Genomic DNA, 20,009 nt, shown 5'->3' on the forward strand with positions numbered 1-20,009 from the left:
CTAGTCCGTCTCACGTGATGATCGGACACGGCCTAGTTAACTCGGATCATGTTTCACTTAGATGACTAGAGGGATGTCTATCTGAGTGGGAGTTCATTAAGTAATTTGATTAAATAAACTTAATTATCGTGAACTTAGTCTAAAATCTTTACAATATGTCTTGTAGATCAAATGGCCCATGTTGTCCTCAACTTCAACGCGTTCCTAGAGAAAACCAAGCTGAAAGATGATGGCAGCAACTATACGGACTGGGTCCGGAACCTGAGGATCATCCTCATAGCTGCCAAGAAAGATTATGTCCTAGAAGCACCGCTAGGTGATGCACCCATCCCAGAGAACCAAGACATTATGAATGCTTGGCCGTCACGTGCTGATGATTAGTCCCTCGTTCAGTGCGGCATGCTTTACAGCTTAGAACCGGGGCTCCAAAAGAGTTTTGAGAGACACGGAGCATATGAGATGTTCGAAGAGCTGAAAATGGTTTTCCAAGCTCATGCCCAGGTTGAGAGATATGAAGTCTCCGACAAGTTCTTCAGCTGTAAGATGGAGGAAAATAGTTCTGTCAGTGAGCACATACTCAAAATGTCTAGGTCACATAACCGCTTGACTCAGCTAGGAGTTAATCTCCCGGATGACGCGGTCATTGACAGAATCCTTCAGTCGCTTCCACCGAGCTACAAGAGCTTTGTGATGAACTTCAATATGCAGGGGATGGAAAAGACCATTCCTGAGGTACATTCAATGCTGAAATCAGCAGAGGTGGAAATCAAAAAGGAACATCAAGTGTTGATGGTGAATAAAACCACTAAGTTCAAGAAAGGCAAGGGTAAGAAGAACTTCAAGAAGGACGGCAAGGGAGTTGCCACGCCCGGTAAGCAAGCTGCCGGGAAGAAGCCAAAGAATGGACCCAAGCCCGAGACTGAGTGTTTTTATTGCAAGGGACGTCACTGGAAGCGAAACTGCCCCAAATACTTAGCGGACAAGAAGGCCAGCAACACTAAAGGTATATGTGATATACATGTGATTAATGTGTACCTTACCAGTACTCATAGTAGCTCCTGGGTATTTGATACCGGTGCGGTTTCTCACATTTGTAACTCAAAGCAGGAGCTGCGGAATAAGCGGAGCCTGGCGAAGGACGAGGTGACGATGCGCGTCGGGAATGGTTCCAAGGTCGATGTGATCGCCGTCGGCACGCTACCTCTACATTTACCTATGGGATTAGTTTTAAACCTCAATAATTGTTATTTAGTGCCAGCTTTGAGCATGAACATTGTATCAGGATCTCGTTTAATTCGAGATGGCTACTCATTTAAATCCGAGAATAATGGTTGTTCTATTTATATGAGAGATATGTTTTATGGTCATGCTCCATTGGTGAATGGTTTATTCTTAATGAATCTCGAGCGCAATGTTACACATATTCATAGTGTGAATACCAAAAGATGTAAAGTTGATAATGATAGTCCCACATACTTGTGGCACTGCCGCCTTGGTCACATAGGTGTCAAACGCATGAAGAAGCTCCATGCATATGGACTTTTGGAGTCTCTTGATTACAAATCATTTGACACGTGCGAACCATGCCTCATGGGTAAAATGACCAAGACTCCGTTCTCAGGAACAATGGAGCGAGCAACCAACTTATTGGAAATCATACATACTGATGTGTGCGGTCCAATGAGTGTTGAGGCTCGCGGTGGCTATCGTTATGTTCTCACCCTCACTGATGACTTGAGTAGATATGGGTATGTCTACTTAATGAAACACAAGTCTGAGACCTTTGAAAATTTCAAGGAATTTCAGAGTGAGGTTGAGAATCAACGTGACAGGAAAATCAAGTTCTTACGATCAGATCGTGGGGGAGAATACTTGAGTCACGAATTTGGCACACACTTAAGAAAATGTGGAATAGTTTCACAACTCACGCCGCCTGGAACACCTCAGCGTAATGGTGTGTCCGAACGTCGTAATCGCACTCTATTGGATATGGTGCGATCTATGATGTCTCTTACCGATCTACCGCTGTCATTTTGGGGCTATGCTTTAGAGACTGTCGCATTCACTTTAAATAGGGCTCCGTCGAAATCCGTTGAGATGACACCGTATGAATTATGGTTTGGGAAGAAACCTAAGCTGTCGTTTCTAAAAGTTTGGGGATGCGATGCTTATGTCAAGAAACTTCAACCTGAAAAGCTCAAACCCAAATCAGAAAAATGCGTCTTCATAGGATACCCTAAAGAAACTATTGGGTATAACTTCTACCTCAGATCCGAAGGCAAGATCTTTGTTGCCAAGAATGGGTCCTTTCTAGAGAAAGAGTTTCTCTCGAAAGAAATAAGTGGGAGGAAAGTAGAACTTGATGAAGTATTACCTCTTGAATAGGTAAGTGACGCAGCTCAAGAAAATGTTCCTGAGGTGCCAGCACCGACTAGAGAGGAAGTTGATGATGATGATCATGAAACTTCAGATCAAGTTGCTACTGAACTTCGTAGGTCCACGAGGACACGTTCCGCACCAGAGTGGTACGGCAACCCTGTCTTGGAAATCATGTTGTTAGACAACGGTGAACCTTCGAACTATGAAGAAGCGATGGCGGGCCCGGATTCTGACAAATGGCTGGAAGCCATGAAATCCGAGATAGGATCCATGTATGAAAACGAAGTATGGACTTTGAATGACTTTCCCGATGAACGGCGATCCATAGAAAATAAATGGATCTTTAAGAAGAAGATAGACGCGGATGGTAATGTGACCATCTATAAAGCTCGGCTTGTCGCTAAGGGTTATCGACAAGTTCAAGGGTTGACTACGATGAGACTTTCTCACCCGTCTGAATCATGTTAGCAATTGCCGCATTCTATGATTATGAGATATGGAAAATGGACGTCAAAACGGCATTCCTTAATGGTTTCCTTAAGGAAGAATTGTATATGATGCAGCCGGAAGGTTTTGTCGATCCTAAGAATGCTGACAAGGTGTGCAAGCTCCAACGCTCGATTTATGGGCTGGTGCAAGCATCTCGGAGTTGGAACATTCGTTTTGATGAGATGATCAAAGCGTTTGGGTTTACGCAGACTTATGGAGAAGCCTGCATTTACAAGAAAGTGAGTGGGAGCTCTGTAGCATTTCTCATATTGTATGTGGATGACATACTGTTGATGGGAAATGATATAGAATTCTTGGAAAGCATAAAGGCCTACTTGAACAAGTGTTTTTTAATGAAGGATCTTGGAGAAGCTGCTTATATATTAGGCATCAAGATCTATAGAGATAGATCGAGACGCCTCATTGGTCTTTCATAGAGTACGTACCTTGACAAGATATTGAAGAAGTTCAAAATGGATCAGTCAAAGAAGGGGTTCTTGCATGTATTGCTGACCACGGCAGAAGATAGTGTCGTCCCCTATGCCTCGGCCATAGGGTCTATCATGTATGTGAAGGAAATATGCCCTAGAGGCAATAATAAAGTTATTATTTATTTCCTTATATCATGATAAATGTTTATTATTCATGCTAGAATTGTATTAACCGGAAACATAATACATGTGTGAATACATAGACAAACAGAGTGTCACTAGTATGCCTCTACTTGACTAGCTCGTTAATCAAAGATGGTTATGTTTCCTAACCATGAACAAAGAGTTTTTATTTGATTGACAAGGTCACATCATTAGTTGAATGATCTGATTGACATGACCCATTCCATTAGCTTAGCACCCGATCGTTTAGTATGTTGCTATTGCTTTCTTCATGACTTATACATGTTCCTATGACTATGAGATTATGCAACTCCCGTTTGCCAGAGGAATACTTTGGGTGCTACCAAACGTCACAACGTAACTGGGTGATTATAAAGGAGCATTACCGGTGTCTCCAACGGTACATGTTGGGTTGGCGTATTTCGAGATTAGGATTTGTCACTCCGATTGTCGGAGAGGTATCTCTGGGCCCTCTCGGTAATGCACATCACATAAGCCTTGCAAGCATTACAACTAATATGTTAGTTGTGAGATGATGTATTACGGAACGAGTAAAGAGACTTGCCGGTAACGAGATTGAACTAGGTATTGGATACCGACGATCGAATCTCGGGCAAGTAACATACCGATGACAAAAGGAACAATGTATGTTGTTATGCGGTCTGACCGATAAAGATCTTCGTAGAATATGTAGGAGCCAATATGGGCATCCAGGTCCCGCTATTGGTTATTGACCGGAGACATGTCTCGGTCATGTCTACATTGTTCTCGAACCGTAGGGTCCGCACGCTTAAAGTTACGATGACAGTTATTATGAGTTTACGCATTTTGATGTACCGAAGATAGTTCGAAGTCCCGGATGTGATCACGGACATGACGAGGAGTCTCGGAATGATCGAGACATAAAGATTGATATATTGGATGACTATATTCGGACACCGGAAGGGTTCCGGAGAAGTTTCGGATAAAACCGGAGTACCGGAGGGGTTACCGGAACCCCCGGGGGGTTAATGGGCCTTATGGGCCTAATGTGGAGAAGAGGAAGGGGCTGCCAGGGCAGGCCGCGCGCCCCCTCTCCCCCTAGTCCGAATTGGACAAGGAGGGAGGGGCGGCGCCCCCCTTTTCCTATTCTCCCTCCACCTCTCCTAGTTGGACAAGGAACGGGGAGAGGAGTCCTACTCCCGGTAGGAGTAGGACTCCTCCTGCGCCCTCCTCTAGGCCGGCGCACCACCCCCCCTTGGATCCTTTATATACGGAGGCAGGGGGCACCCTAGAACACAGAAGTTGATCCTCGTGATCGTTCCTTAGCCGTGTGCGGTGCCCACTGCCACCATATTCCACCTCGGTCACATCGTTGTAGTGCTTAGGCGAAGCCCTACGTTGGTGGAACATCATCATCGTCACCACGCCGTTGTGCTGACGGAACTCATCCCCGAAGCTTTGCTGGATCGGAGCCCGGGGAGCGTCATCGAGCTGTACGTGTGCTAAGAACTCGGAGGTGCCGGAGTAACGGTGCTTGGATCGGTCGGATCGGGAAGAAGACGTACGACTACTTCCTCTATGTTGTGCTAACGCTTCCGCTGTCGGTCTACAAGGGTACGTAGATCACACTCTCCCCTCTCGTTGCTATGCATCACCATGATCTTGCGTGTGCATCGGAAAATTTTTGAAATTACTGCGTTCCCCAACAGTGGCATCCGAGCCTAGGTTTTATGTGTTGATGTTATATGCACGAGTAGAACACAAGTGAGTTGTGGGCGATATAAGTCATACTGCCTACCAGCATGTCATACTTTGGTTCGGCGGTATTGTTGGACGAGACGACCCGGACCGACATTACGCGTACGCTTACGCGAGACCGGTTCTCCCGGCGTGCTTTGCACATAGGTGGCTTGCGGGCGACAGTCTCTCCAACTTTAGTTGAACTAAGTGTGGCTACGCCCGGTCCTTGCGAAGGTTAAAACGGAGTCAAATTGACAAACTATCGTTGTGGTTTTGATGCGTAGGTGAGATTGGTTCTTACTTAAGCCCGTAGCAGCCATGTAAAACTTGCAACAACAAAGTAGAGGACGTCTAACTTGTTTTTGCAGGGCATGTTGTGATGTGATATGGCCAAGACATGATGCTAAATTTTATTGTATGAGATGATCATGTTTTGTAACCGAGTTATCGGCAACTGGCAGGAGCCATATGGTTGTCGCTTTATTGTATGCAATGCAATCGCGATGTAATGCTTTACTTTATTACTAAGCGGTAGTGATAGTCATGGAAGCATAAGATTGGCGAGAAGACAACGATGCTACGATGGAGATCAAGGTGTCACGCCGGTGACGATGGTGATCACGACGGTGCTTCGAAGATGGAGATCACAAGCACAAGATGATGATGGCCATATCATATCACTTATATTGATTGCATGTGATGTTTATCTTTTTATACATCTTATCTTGCTTTGATTGACGGTAGCATTATAAGATGATCTCTCACTAAATTATCAAGAAGTGTTCTCCCTGAGTATGCACCGTTGCCAGAGTTCGTCGTGCCCAGACACCACGTGATGATCGGGTGTGATAAGCTCTACGTCCATCTACAACGGGTGTAAGCTAGTTTTGCACACGCAGAATACTCGGGTTATACTTGACGAGCCTAGCATATACAGATATGGCCTCGGAACACGGAGACCGAAAGGTCGAGCGTGAATCATATAGTAAGATATGATCAACATAATGATGTTCACCATTGAAAACTACTCCATCTCACGTGATGATCGGTTATGGTTTAGTTGATTTGGATCACGTGATCACTTAGAGGATTAGAGGGATGTCTATCTAAGTGGGAATTCTTTAAATTTGATTAATTGAACTTAAATTTATCATGAACTTAGTACCTGATAGTATCTTGCTTATGTATGTTTGATTGTAGATAGATGGCTCGTGTTGTTGTTCCGTTGAATTTTAATGCGTTCCTTGAGAAAGCAAAGTTGAAAGATGATGGTAGCAATTACACGGACTGGGTCCGTAACTTGAGGATTATCCTCATTGCTGCACAGAAGAATTATGTCCTGGAAGCACCGCTGGGTGCCAGGCCTGCTGCAGGAGCAACGCCGGATGTTATGAACGTCTGGCAGAGCAAAGCTGATGACTACTCGGTAGTTCAGTGTGCCATGCTTTACGGCTTAGAATCGGGACTTCAACGACGTTTTGAACGTCATGGAGCATATGAGATGTTCCAGGAGTAGAAGTTAATATTTCAAGAAAATGCCCGGATTGAGAGATATGAAGTCTCCAATAAGTTCTATAGCTGCAAGATGGAGGAGAACAGTTCTGTCAGTGAGCATATACTCAAAATGTCTGGGTATAATAATCACTTGATTCAATTGGGAGTTAATCTTCCAGTTGATTGCATCATTGACAGAATTCTCCAATCACTGCCACAAGCTACAAGAGCTTCATGATGAACTATAATATGCAAGGGATGAATAAGACTATTCCCGAGCTCTTCGCAATGCTGAAAGCTGCGGAGGTAGAAATCAAGAAGGAGCATCAAGTGTTGATGGTCAACAAGACCACTAGTTTCAAGAAAAAGGGCAAAGGAAAGAAGAAGGGGAACTTCAAAAAGAATGGCGAGCAAGTTGCTAATCAAGAGAAGAAACCCAAGTCTGGACCTAAGCCTGAAACTGAGTGCTTCTACTGCAAGCAGACTGGACACTGGAAGCGGAACTGCCCCAAGTATTTGGCGGATAAGAAGGATGGCAAGGTGAACAAAGGTATATGTGATATACATGTTATTGATGTGTACCTTACTAGAGCTCGCAGTAGCACCTGGGTATTTGATACTGGTTCTGTTGCTAATATTTGCAACTCGAAACAGGGACTACGGATTAAGCGAACACGAGCAAAGGACGAGGTGATGATGTGCGTGGGAAATGGTTCCAAAGTCGATGTGATCACGGTCGGCACGCTACCTCTACATCTACCTTCGGGATTAGTATTAGACCTAAATAATTGTTATTTGGTGCCAGCGTTGAGCATGAACATTATATCTGGATCTTGTTTGATGCGAGACGGTTATTCATTTAAATCAGAGAATAATGGTTGTTCTATTTATATGAGTAATATCTTTTATAGTCATGCACCCTTGAAGAGTGGTCTATTCTTGTTGAATCTCGATAGTAGTAACACACATATTCATAATGTTGAAGCCAAAAGATGCAGAGTTGATAATGATAGTGCAACTTATTTGTGGCACTGCCGTTTAGGTCATATCGGTGTAAAGCGCATGAAGAAACTCCATACTGATGGACTTTTGGAACCACTTGATTATGAATCACTTGGTACTTGCGAACCGTGCCTCATGGGCAAGATGACCAAAACGCCATTCTCCGGTACTATGGAGAGAGCAACAGATTTGTTGGAAATCATACATACAGATGTATGTGGTCCGATGAATATTGAGGCTCGTGGCGGATATCGTTATTTTCTCACCTTCACAGATGATTTAAGCAGATATGGGTATATCTACTTAATGAAACATAAGTCTAAAACATTTGAAAAGTTCAAAGAATTTCAGAGTGAAGTTGAAAATCATCGTAACAAGAAAATAAATTTTCTACGATCTGATCGTGGAGGAGAATATTTGAGTTACGAGTTTGGTGTACATTTGAAAAATTGTGGAATAGTTTCGCAACTCACGCCACCCGGAACACCACAGCGTAATGGTGTGTCCGAACGTCGTAATCATACTTTATTAGATATGGTGCGATCTATGATGTCTCTTACAGATTTACCGCTATCGTTTTGGGGTTATGCTTTAGAGACGGCCGCATTCACATTAAATAGGGCACCATCAAAATCCATTGAGACGACGCCTTATGAACTATGGTTTGGCAAGAAACCAAAGTTGTCGTTTCTTAAAGTTTGGGGCTGCGATGCTTATGTGAAAAAGCTTCAACCTGATAAGCTCAAACCCAAATCGGAGAAATGTGTCTTCATAGGATACCCAAAAGAGACTGTTGGGTACACCTTCTATCACAGATCCGAAGGCAAGACATTCGTTGCTAAGAATGGATCCTTTCTAGAGAAGGAGTTTCTCTCGAAAGAAGTGAGTGGGAGGAAAGTAGAACTTGACGAGGTAACTGTACCTGCTCCCTTATTGGAAAGTAGTACATCACAGAAAACTGTTTCAGTGACACCTACACCAGTTAGTGAGGAAGCTAATGATGATGATCATGAAGCTTTAGATCAAGATACTACTTAACCTCGTAGATCAACCAGAGTGAGATCTGCACCAGAGTGGTACGGTAATCCTGTTCTGGAAGTCATGCTACTAGATCATGATGAACCTACGAACTATGAAGAAGCGATGGTGAGCCCAGATTCCGCAAAATGGCTTGAAGCCATGAAATCTGAGATGGGATCCATGTATGAGAACAAAGTATGGACTTTGGTTGACTTGCCCGCTGATCGGCAAGCAATTGAGAATAAATGGATCTTCAAGAAGAAGACTGACGCTGACGGTAATATTACTGTCTACAAAGCTCGACTTGTCGCAAAAGGTTTTCGGCAAGTTCAAGGGATTGACTACGATGAGACCTTATCACCCATAGCGATGCTTAAGTCTGTCCGAATCATGTTAGCAATTGCCGCATTTTATGATTATGAAATTTGGCAGATGGATGTCAAAACTGCATTCCTGAATGGATTTCTGGAAGAAGAGTTGTATATGATGCAACCAGAAGGTTTTGTCGATCCAAAGGGAGCTAACAAAGTGTGCAAGCTCCAGCGATCCATTTATGGACTGGTGCAAGCCTCTCGGAGTTGGAATAAACGCTTTGATAGTGTGATCAAGGCATTTGGTTTTATACAGACTTTTGGAGAAGCCTGTATTTACAAGAAAGTGAGTGGGAGCTCTATAGCATTTCTGATATTATATGTGGACGACATATTACTGATTGGAAATGATATAGAATTTCTGGATAGCATAAAGGGATACTTGAATAAGAGTTTTTCAATGAAAGACCTCGGTGAAGCTGCTTACATATTAGGCATAAAGATTTATAGAGATAGATCAAGACGCCTAATTGGACTTTCACAAAGCACATACCTTGACAAGATTTTGAAAAAGTTCAAAATGGATCAAGCAAAGAAAGGGTTCTTGCCTGTGTTACAAGGTGTGAAGTTGAGTAAGACTCAATGCCCGACCACTGCAGAAGATAGAGAGAAAATGAAAGATGTTCCCTATGCTTCAGCCATAGGCTCTGTCATGTATGCAATGCTGTGTACCAGACCTGATGTGTGCCTTGCTATAAGTTTAGCAGGGAGGTACCAAAGTAATCCAGGAGTGGATCACTGGACGGCGGTCAAGAACATCCTGAAATACCTGAAAAGGACTAAGGATATGTTTCTCGTATATGGAGGTGACAAAGAGCTCATCGTAAACGGTTACGTTGATGCAAGCTTTGACACTGATCCGGACGATTCTAAATCGCAAACCGGATACGTGTTTACATTAAACGGTGGAGCTGTCAGTTGGTGCAGTTCTAAACAAAGCGTCGTAGCGGGATCTACATGTGAAGCGGAGTACATAGCTGCTTCGGAAGCAGCAAATGAAGGAGTCTGGATGAAGGAGTTCATATCCGATCTAGGTGTCATACCTAGTGCATCGGGTCCAATGAAAATCTTTTGTGACAATACTGGTGCAATTGCCTTGGCAAAGGAATCCAGATTTTGCAAGAGAACCAAGCACATCAAGAGACGCTTCAATTCCATCCGGGATCTAGTCCAGGTGGGAGACATAGAGATTTGCAAGATACATACGGATCTGAATGTGGCAGACCCGTTGACTAAGCCTCTTCCACGAGCAAAACATGATCAGCACCAAGACTCCATGGGTGTTAGAATCATTACTGTGTAATCTAGATTATTGACTCTAGTGCAAGTGGGAGACTGAAGGAAATATTCCCTAGAGGCAATAATAAAGTTATTATTCATTTCCTTATATCATGATAAATGTTTATTATTCATGCTAGAATTGTATTAACCGGAAACATAATACATGTGTGAATACATAGACAAACAGAGTGTCACTAGTATGCCTCTACTTGACTAGCTCGTTAATCAAAGATGGTTATGTTTCCTAACCATGAACAAAGAGTTGTTATTTGATTGACAAGGTCACATCATTAGTTGAATGATCTGATTGACATGACCCATTCCATTAGCTTAGCACCCGATCGTTTAGTATGTTGCTATTGCTTTCTTCATGACTTATACATGTTCCTATGACTATGAGATTATGCAACTCCCGTTTGCCAGAGGAATACTTTGGGTGCTACCAAACGTCAGAAAGTCACTGGGTGATTATAAAGGAGCATTACAGGTGTCTCCAACGGTACATGTTGGGTTGGCGTATTTCAAGATTAGGATTTGTCACTCCGATTGTCGGAGAGGTATCTCTGGGCCCTCTCGGTAATGCACATCACATAAGCCTTGCAAGCATTACAATTAATATGTTAGTTGTGAGATGATGTATTACGGAACGAGTAAAGAGACTTGCCGGTAACGAGATTGAACTAGGTATTGGATACCGACGATCGAATCTCGGGCAAGTAACATACCGATGACAAAAGGAACAACGTATGTTGTTATGCGGTCTGACCGATAAAGATCTTCGTAGAATATGTAGGAGCCAATATGGGCATCCAGGTCCCGCTATTGGTTATTGACCGGAGACATGTCTCGGTCATGTCTACATTGTTCTCGAACCGTAGGGTCCGCACGCTTAAAGTTACGATGACAGTTATTATGAGTTTATGCATTTTGATGTACCGAAGATAGTTCGGAGTCCCGGATGTGATCACGGACATGACGAGGAGTCTCGGAATGATCGAGACATAAAGATTGATATACTGGATGACTATATTCGGACACCAGAAGGGTTCCAGAGAAGTTTTGGATAAAACTGGAGTACCGGAGGGGTTACCGGAACCCCCCGGGGGGTTAATGGGCCTTATGGGCCTAATGTGGAGAAGAGGAAGGGGCTGCCAGGGCAGGCCGCGCGCCCCCTCTCCCCCTAGTCCGAATTGGACAAGGAGGGAGGGGCGGCGCCCCCCCTTTTCCAATTCTCCCTCCACCTCTCCTAGTTGGACAAGGAACGGGGAGGGGAGTCCTACTCCCGGTAGGAGTAGGACTCCTCCTGCGCCCTCCTCTAGGCCGGCGCACCACCCCCCCTTGGATCCTTTATATACGGAGGCAGGGGGCACCCTAGAACACAGAAGTTGATCCTCGTGATCGTTCCTTAGCCGTGTGCGGTGCCCACTGCCACCATATTCCACCTCGGTCACATCGTTGTAGTGCTTAGGCGAAGCCCTACGTCGGTGGAACATCATCATCGTCACCACGCCGTTGTGCTGACGGAACTCATCCCCGAAGCTTTGCTGGATCGGAGCCCGGGGAGCGTCATCGAGCTGTACGTGTGCTAAGAACTCGGAGGTGCCGGAGTAACGGTGCTTGGATCGGTCGGATCGGGAAGAAGACGTACGACTACTTCCTCTATGTTGTGCTAACGCTTCCGCTGTCGGTCTACAAGGGTACGTAGATCACACTCTCCCCTCTCGTTGCTATGCATCACCATGATTTTGCGTGTGCATCGGAAAATTTTTGAAATTACTGCGTTCCCCAACAGTATGATATGCTGTGTACCAGACCTGATGTAAACCTTGCCGTAAGTTTGGTAGGAAGGTACCAAAGTAATCCCGGCATGGAACACTGGACAGCGGTCAAGAATATCCTGAAGTACCTGAAAAGGACTAAGGATATGTTTCTCATTTATGGAGGTGACGAAGAGCTCGTCGTAAAGGGTTACATCGATGCTAGCTTCGACACATATCTGGATGACTCTAAGTCACAAACCGGATACGTGTATATTTTGAATGGTGGGGCAGTAAGCTGTTGCAGTTGCAAGCAAAGCGTTCTGGCAGGATCTACATGTGAAGCGGAGTACATGGCAGCCTCAGAGGCAACACAAGAAGCAGTCTGGGTGAAGGAGTTCATTATCGACCTAGGAGTCATACCCAATGCGTCGGGCCCGATGACTCTCTTCTGTGACAACACTGGAGCTATTGCCCTTGCCAAGGAGCCCAGGTTTCACAGGAAGACCAGGCATATCAAGCGTCGCTTCAACTCCATTCGTGAAAGTGTTCAAAATGGAGACATAGAGATTTGTAAAGTACATACGGACCTGAATGTGGCAGATCCGTTGACTAAACCTCTCCCTAGAGCAAAACATGATCAACACCAGAACTGCATGGGTGTTCGATTCATCACAATGTAACTAGACTATTGACTCTAGTGCAAGTGGGAGACTGTTGGAAATATGCCCTAGAGGCAATAATAAAATGGTTATTATTATATTTCTTTGTTCATGATAATTGTCTATTATTCATGCTATAATTGTGTTATCCGGAAATCGTAATACATGTGTGAATACATACACCACAACACGTCCCTAGTGAGCCTCTAGTTGACTAGATCATTGATCAAAAGATAGTCATGGTTTCCTGACTATGGACATTGGATGTCATTGATAATGGGATCACATCATTAGGAGAATGATGTGATGGACAAGACCCAATCATAAGCATAGCTCAAAGATTGTGTAGTTCGTTAGCTGTAGCTTTTCTGAATGTTAAGTATCATTCCTTAGACCATGAGATTGTGCAACTCCCGGATACCGTAGGAGTGCTTTGGGTGTGCCAAATGTCACAACGTAACTGGGTGACTATAAAGGTACACTACAGGTATCTCCGAAAGTGTCTGTTGGGTTGGCATGAATCGAGACTAGGATTTGTCACTGTCGGTGTCAAAACCGGCGGATCTCGGGTAGGGGGTCCCGAAATGTGCGTCTAGGCCCGATGGTAACAGGAGGCAAGGGACACGAAGTTTTACCCAGGTTCGGGCCCTCTCGATGGAGGTAAAACCCTACGTCCTTCTTGATTAATATTGATGATATGGGTAGTACAAGAGTAGATCTACCACGAGATCGAGGAGGCTAAACCCTAGAAGCTAGCCTATGGTATGATTGTTGATGTGTATGTCATCCTACGAACTAAAACCCTCCAGTTTATATAGACACCGGAGAGGGTTAGGGTTACACCAAGTCGGTTACAATGGTAGGAGATCTTCATATCCGTATTGCCAAGCTTGCCTTCCACGCCAAGGAAAGTCCCTTCCGGACACGGGACGGAGTCTTCAATCTTGTGTCTTCATAGTCCAGGAGTCTGGCTGAAGGTATAGTCCGGCCATCCGGATACCCCCTAATCCAGGACTCCCTCAGTAGCCCCTGAACCAGGCTTCAATGACGACGAGTCCGGCACGCAGATTGTCTTCGGCATTGCAAGGTGGGTTCCTCCTCCAAGTACTTCATAGAAGATTTTGAACACAAAGATAGTGTCCGGCTCTGCAAAATAAGTTTCCACATATTGCCATAGAGAGAATAATATTTACACAAATCGAATCTGCTGATGTATTCCGTAGTGTGAAATCACACCACAGCCAAGCTTTTATTCGAACCGTTTTGTTGTCCCATCTCAGCGCGTTATGCGAGGTGGTTTCCTTGGCACGTCTTGTTAAAGCAGAGATCGTGTCCCCTTATTCCGGGATTCTCATTAATACGGGCGTGGGTAACCCAACCGTTTCTAGGACTCCTAGATTATAGGCAAGTCCAAACGGACACGGAGAGGACGCTTGATATTCACCCTCTTTATAAAGGGGACAAGGCTTTTATTTTTCCCTCCCATTCTCAATCGAATCCTTTCCCCACCTCAAGCTCAAACGCCCGAAGTTCAGGTCAGATGCTCCGAACCTTCAGTCATGTCCGGATCTAGCCTTCAAGGCCGATGGGTGCCTTCCTCCATCACGGAAGAAGACATCAAAAAGTTGAGGGAGGCCAGATATCTGACCGCCGAGATTTTGCATCGGCTGCCTCCCCGAGGGCAGGCCGTCCCCACCCCCGAACCCAACGAGAACGTCGTGTTCGTCTCCCTCTTCCTCCAAGGTCTAGGCCTTGCTCTGGATCCTTTCGTAAGGGGTTTGATGTTTTACTACATGCTAGACTTTCATGATCTAGATCCGGACTCCTTTCTTCATATCACAACATTTATTGTCGTGTGTGAGGCCTTCCTCCGGGTTACCCCTCACTTTGGCCTATGGCTCAAGACCTTTGAAGTGAAGCCGGAGATGATCGAGGGGCAACATGCAGCGTGTGGAGGTGCCTCAATACGCAAGATGACGGGAGCTCCGTGGCCTAAAGGTTCCATCCTAGAGGTGTCTGAATTGTGGCAACAGGAGTGGTTCTACATCACGGCTCCTAGAAGTGCCAAGTGAGCGGCCCCCCTGTTTTCCGCTCGGGCCCCCCACCACAGCTGATGTCATGGATCAGCAGAGGTCTGAGCTGGGGGCCAGCCAAGGACATGCCTATACTGCAAAGCCGTATTCGAGATCTCTTCAATGGAGATTTCAGTTTGGATGCGGTAATACAGGTTATGCTAGTTCGTCAAGTCCAGCCTTGCAAACGCCGGCCTCTTCGCCTGTGGGAGTTCAATCCCGAGGGACCGCATGCCATTCAAAATTTCCTCTGCCTGACACACGGGGAGATGTACAAGTCATTCTTCGGACCTCAGGTGGAGTGTCCGGAAATCACCGAGGACATGGGCCTGAGTAGTAACCGTGCCGTCGAACAGGTAAAGCATCTTCTGGCCGAACATACTATCTCTCTTTGTTACGAAGTTATTTCTGAAAGCTCTCTTTTTGACCAGGACTGGCTAACAAAGGCGAAGTTGATTCGGTGTTTGGCCCCCCTCCCTGAGGGTTTGGAAAATCCGGTATTGGAAAAGATGCTCCAGACCGCACCTTGCCCAGAGCCCTTGAAGGAAGATACTGTGGAGGATAATGGGGGCGGACGCGGGCCCCCAACACTGCCCATTCTAGCCGAGGGAGCGAGCGTATCCATGAAGGAAGACGACCAGAAGAGGAAAAGGACTGCGCCCGGGGATTCGGAAGCCGAAGCTTCCAAACGGGAGAAGAAGTCTCCCACAGAGGATCCTACCTCAGGGGGCGCCATTGCCGCACAAAGTCCGCGGGGGGATCAGTTCTCCCGCGAGTCGTAAGTGACCCAAAATACTTTTAATAGTACAGATATGCCATCTTTTTCTTCTGACAAAATAACCACCGCATATATTTTTGCAGTTTGGGCCTTAGCCCCTCTCAAATGAGCTCGTCTTCGGGGGATCTTCTTCCAGAGATGATGGAGAGCGAAACGCCTCCTCCGGACTCCTCCGCTCCAGAAGCGGGCGACCCAGAAGTGTCATCGCGGAGGGCCTCTCCGAGTCCGATGAGGCCAGAAGATAATCCCATCGACCCCCTAAGCTCCCAGTGTCCGGCTCCCGAAGAGAGCGGACAAAAGAGTCCGGCACCGTCTGGTGTGCGACCGGATGTTCTGAGGGAGTTGGTGGGGCGAGCGGCCATCTCAGATGAACACCGTGTGCTGATGAATACGGTGATGGAGAGAATATCGTCCGCTAAAAGCGGATTGCATGAAGCTTTTATGAGTCTACTGACAGGCTTCGAGGTACGTAAAAGAATGTATGATAGTCCTGCACATGCTAGGTGTGCCCTGTGTAGATAGTAGCCCCTGAGCTCTGGTTGTCGTCAGAAATGATGACGAACAGAGGATCATATTTCCAGGTAATAACCATACTGCCTCTATGTGCAGGTGATGGAAGCTCCGGTGGCTAGCCGGACTAGCGAGTTTGCCCATTTAGAACGGCAGTTGGATGCGGCAGACGCCGACATCGAGCTTGTTAACAAAAGGCTTGACGAGGCGCAGGGTAAGTGTCCTTATCTGGTAAATGCCACATAGGAAGAGCAGCATGATGCCAGTATCTTTAATATGTTGTGACTGCAGATGGAGCTGCCACTGTTGAAGCCTTGCGGGCAGAACTTGCCCGAGCCAAGGAACAAGCGAGGTTGGGTAATGCGGCTGCTATGAAGGCGGCCGAGGAGTTGCAAGCCGAGAAGGCCGCGCATGGCGAGACCCGAGACAAGATGGCCAAGATGGCTATAGAATTAAAAGCCGCTGCCGACCGTTGCCGGGTTCTTGAAAAGGAAAACCAAGCGAAGGCATCGGACCTTGAGAAGGCTGCTGGGACGAAAAAGGATCTCCACTCTGCTATGAGGGCAAAACAGAAGGAGCTGCGGGAAGCCAGGGATATTGTAGCTGGGAAATCCTTTATGTTGCGGAGGAAATTCGAAGATCCACGGTATGCCCCTCTGGATCGGCTGTGGAGTTCGGAGGATGTGTATATGGATTTGGCGGCGAGCGCTACCGATGCGGTCAAGTACTTCCAGGGTCAGACGGGCCGTGAAGTAGACCAGCTGTTTTGGAGACAATTCCATTCTCCCGAGCGTCCACTTTCATTGACTGACCAATTAGCCGAATGGGCCGAACTAAATAGGTTGTCCAGACTCTCCATGAGGTATGTTGTGGATCAGCTATGGCCGGAAAGGTCAAAACCGAACAGCTATTTCGGCTTGGTGCAGCAGGTCCTTGACGTGGTGCCACGCATTAATGCGATGAGGAGGTCGGCGTGCATAGAGGGCGCACGGATGGCCTTTGCCCATGTTAAGGCATACTGGGCAGAGATGGATGCTACCAATGTTGCAGCGCGGGATTCGGCTATAGGTCGAAAGGCTGCTGAGCACTACTTTGAAGAAGTTCTTGAGGGTACCCGTTTGATAGAGACCGAGTGCTCAAAAAATATTATGTTTGAGTGATATGTAATCTCATTGTAAGCGAAATGCTTTTATAAATTTTTATAAGGCTATTTTTATACTTTTGCCTGAAAGTAATATGATGCCTCCTGGGCGACCGTTTATGTATACATGTGTATAACCTGAAAGATTGGAGTCGTCGCCTTCAACCCCCACGCATATAATGCGGAGGTGCTCGCAAAAACACGCGTTCACACTTAACCCAACGTCTTGGTCCTATTAAGGAGGTGATAGCGGAGCGAGAGAGGCAACCGGACTATAATGCTTTAGCACTTTCACTTAGCCATAGGAGTTTGATAGTGGGGCTACTAGATAGCCCCTGGTGGCTCCGCACTCTCCCGATTCCGGGGTGCGTACATGCCTGGCCGGAAAACGGCCCTTCGTTAAGGCGGAGGAATTCTAACATTCCCACAGGTCATCAAGTGGTTGACCAGTCTCACGCTATATCATGACAGTCAGTTTTCGGCTTTCTCTACTGAGGTGCTCCTCCGGATGAACCAGGGCACAATCGCAGTAGTTCTCCTGGTGCTACCTTAGCCGGCAAGGCGGAACGTAAGGCACCAAAACACAGGAGCCGGGCAAACCCAACATTTGATCAAAGACAATGATTCGGAGCTGATGCATATAGGGCCAAACTCGCGATGCCGAACACTCCCTAAGGTATTCGGTCTTTGTGGTATAAACCGGGCCTAGATAGTGGCCTTTGTAAGAAGCCCCTTGTGTCCAGGTACGTGCATTGTTCTGGCGTGGCCACATGCCAAGACGTCAGCATCCTTCTCAACGGTGGATATGTATCAACAAGAGACAGTAAAAAAGGTTTATGCAGGGTCTTAATCTAAAAAGAATCCTTGGAGCGGGTCCCTGCTGCACGTCTGCGCCTGTGTCTCCATTGTGCCGTATCCTGGACGGGTGTAGCACAATGATCGTCTGTAAAAGAGAGGAAGTTAAGTGAAAAAGTTGTCGTGTAAAAAGATAGTTTTTGAAAGAAACCATGTATATTTCAAGATGATAAGAAATTGCCACTTGTCTGCGCGCGTTGAGCCCCTTGTATTTGAAAAATAGGGGTGTGACCACTTATTCCGTATAAATAGCGGCGCCGGACTTGATTAGTTGTATCTGAGGTCTTGACGACCTATTGGATGCTTTCGCTTGTCCGGGGGCCTTTAGTGTGCGGCTGCCAAGGCAGCCTCACTCTCTTCGGCGCGCAGAGATCGCTTGATATTTCCGTGCACTGTAATGATGCCATGTGGACCGGGCATCTTGAGTGTGAGGGAGGCGTAGTGTTCTATTGCATTAAAGCGAGCGAAAGCTTCGCGTCCGAGCAGTGCTTGATAGCCACTTTGAAACGGAGCGATATGGAAAGTTAAATGCTCGCGACGAAAGTTGTCGGGGGAGCCGAATATAACTTGTAATAGGAGGGAGCCCGTACAACGAGCCCCTGGGCCTGGCATTACTCCTTTAAAGGTAGTATTGCTATGGAGAATTTGTGTTGGGTCTAACCCCATCCCGCGGATTGTATCCTGATATATTAGGTTTAGGCTACTGCCGCCGTCCATCAAGACTCTTGTGAAGTGATATCCGCCAATTACTGGATCTAATACCAGGGCAGCCCATCCTGCGTATCGGATACTTGCTGAGTAATCGCGATGGTCGAAAGTGATCGGTTGAGATGACCAGTGGCAGGACGTCGTGGTGACAGGCACTTGGGTATATTTTCCTGGGAGTGCCGCGTTGTTTTTTCCCTTGATTACGTGTAACACGTTTACTGTTTTGACTTCTGGTGGAAATTTCTATTGTTCCCCCATGTCTTGCTTGGGGGGCTCATCCCCGTCTTCACTTGGTGTATCCTCCCCCTTGTGTATGGCGTTAAGCTTGCCGGACTGCTTGAAAACCCAACATTCTCTGTGGGTATGATTAGCAGGTTTACCAGGGGTACTATGAATCTAACATACTTGGTCCAGAATTTTGTTGAGGCTGGACAATTCATCCCTGGTGCCTTTAGGGGGCGGCTTTTGTCCTGGCCGAGAGCTTTTGAATCCGGCATTTACTGTCGTGCCCTTCGTGTTGTCTTCTTTATTCCGTCGTTTGTTATTGTTGTTGCATCGTGATTTCCCGTTTCCATCTCTAACTTCAGATGTACTGGGGTCGCTGGTGCTGCATCTGGCTAGCCAGCTGTCCTCTCCCGCGCAATAGCGGGTCATGAGGTTTGTTAATGCGGCCATCGTTCTCGGCTTATTTTGGCCGAGGTGTCTGGCGAGCCATTCATCACGGACGCTATGCTTGAAAGCCGCCAAGGCTTCGGCGTCCGCACAGTCGACAATCTAGTTCTTTTTAGTAAGAAACCTGTTCCAAAGCTTTTGGGCTGACTCTCCGGGCTATTGAGTTATATGACTCAAATCATCCGCATCCGGAGGTCGGACATAGGTCCCTTGAAAATTTGCCCGAAAGGCGTCTTCGAGCTCTTCCCAACTTCCAATGGAGCTTTCGGGAGGCCTTTGAGCCAGTGACGAGCTGGCCCTTTGAGCTTGAGGGGTAGGTACTTGATGGCGTGGAGGTCATCTCCTCGAGCCATATGGATATGAAGGATGTAGTCCTCAATCCAGACCCCCGGGTCTGTTGTTCCGTCGTATGCCTCTATGTTTACGGGCTTGAATCCCTCTGGGAATTCGTGGTCCAGCACCTCATCGGTGAAACATAGGGG

The sequence above is a fragment of the Triticum urartu genome, chromosome 3A (genome assembly GCF_056163025.1).
Source record: "Triticum urartu cultivar PI428250 chromosome 3A, HENAU_Tu73, whole genome shotgun sequence".
In the NCBI taxonomy this organism is placed as follows: domain Eukaryota; kingdom Viridiplantae; phylum Streptophyta; class Magnoliopsida; order Poales; family Poaceae; genus Triticum; species Triticum urartu.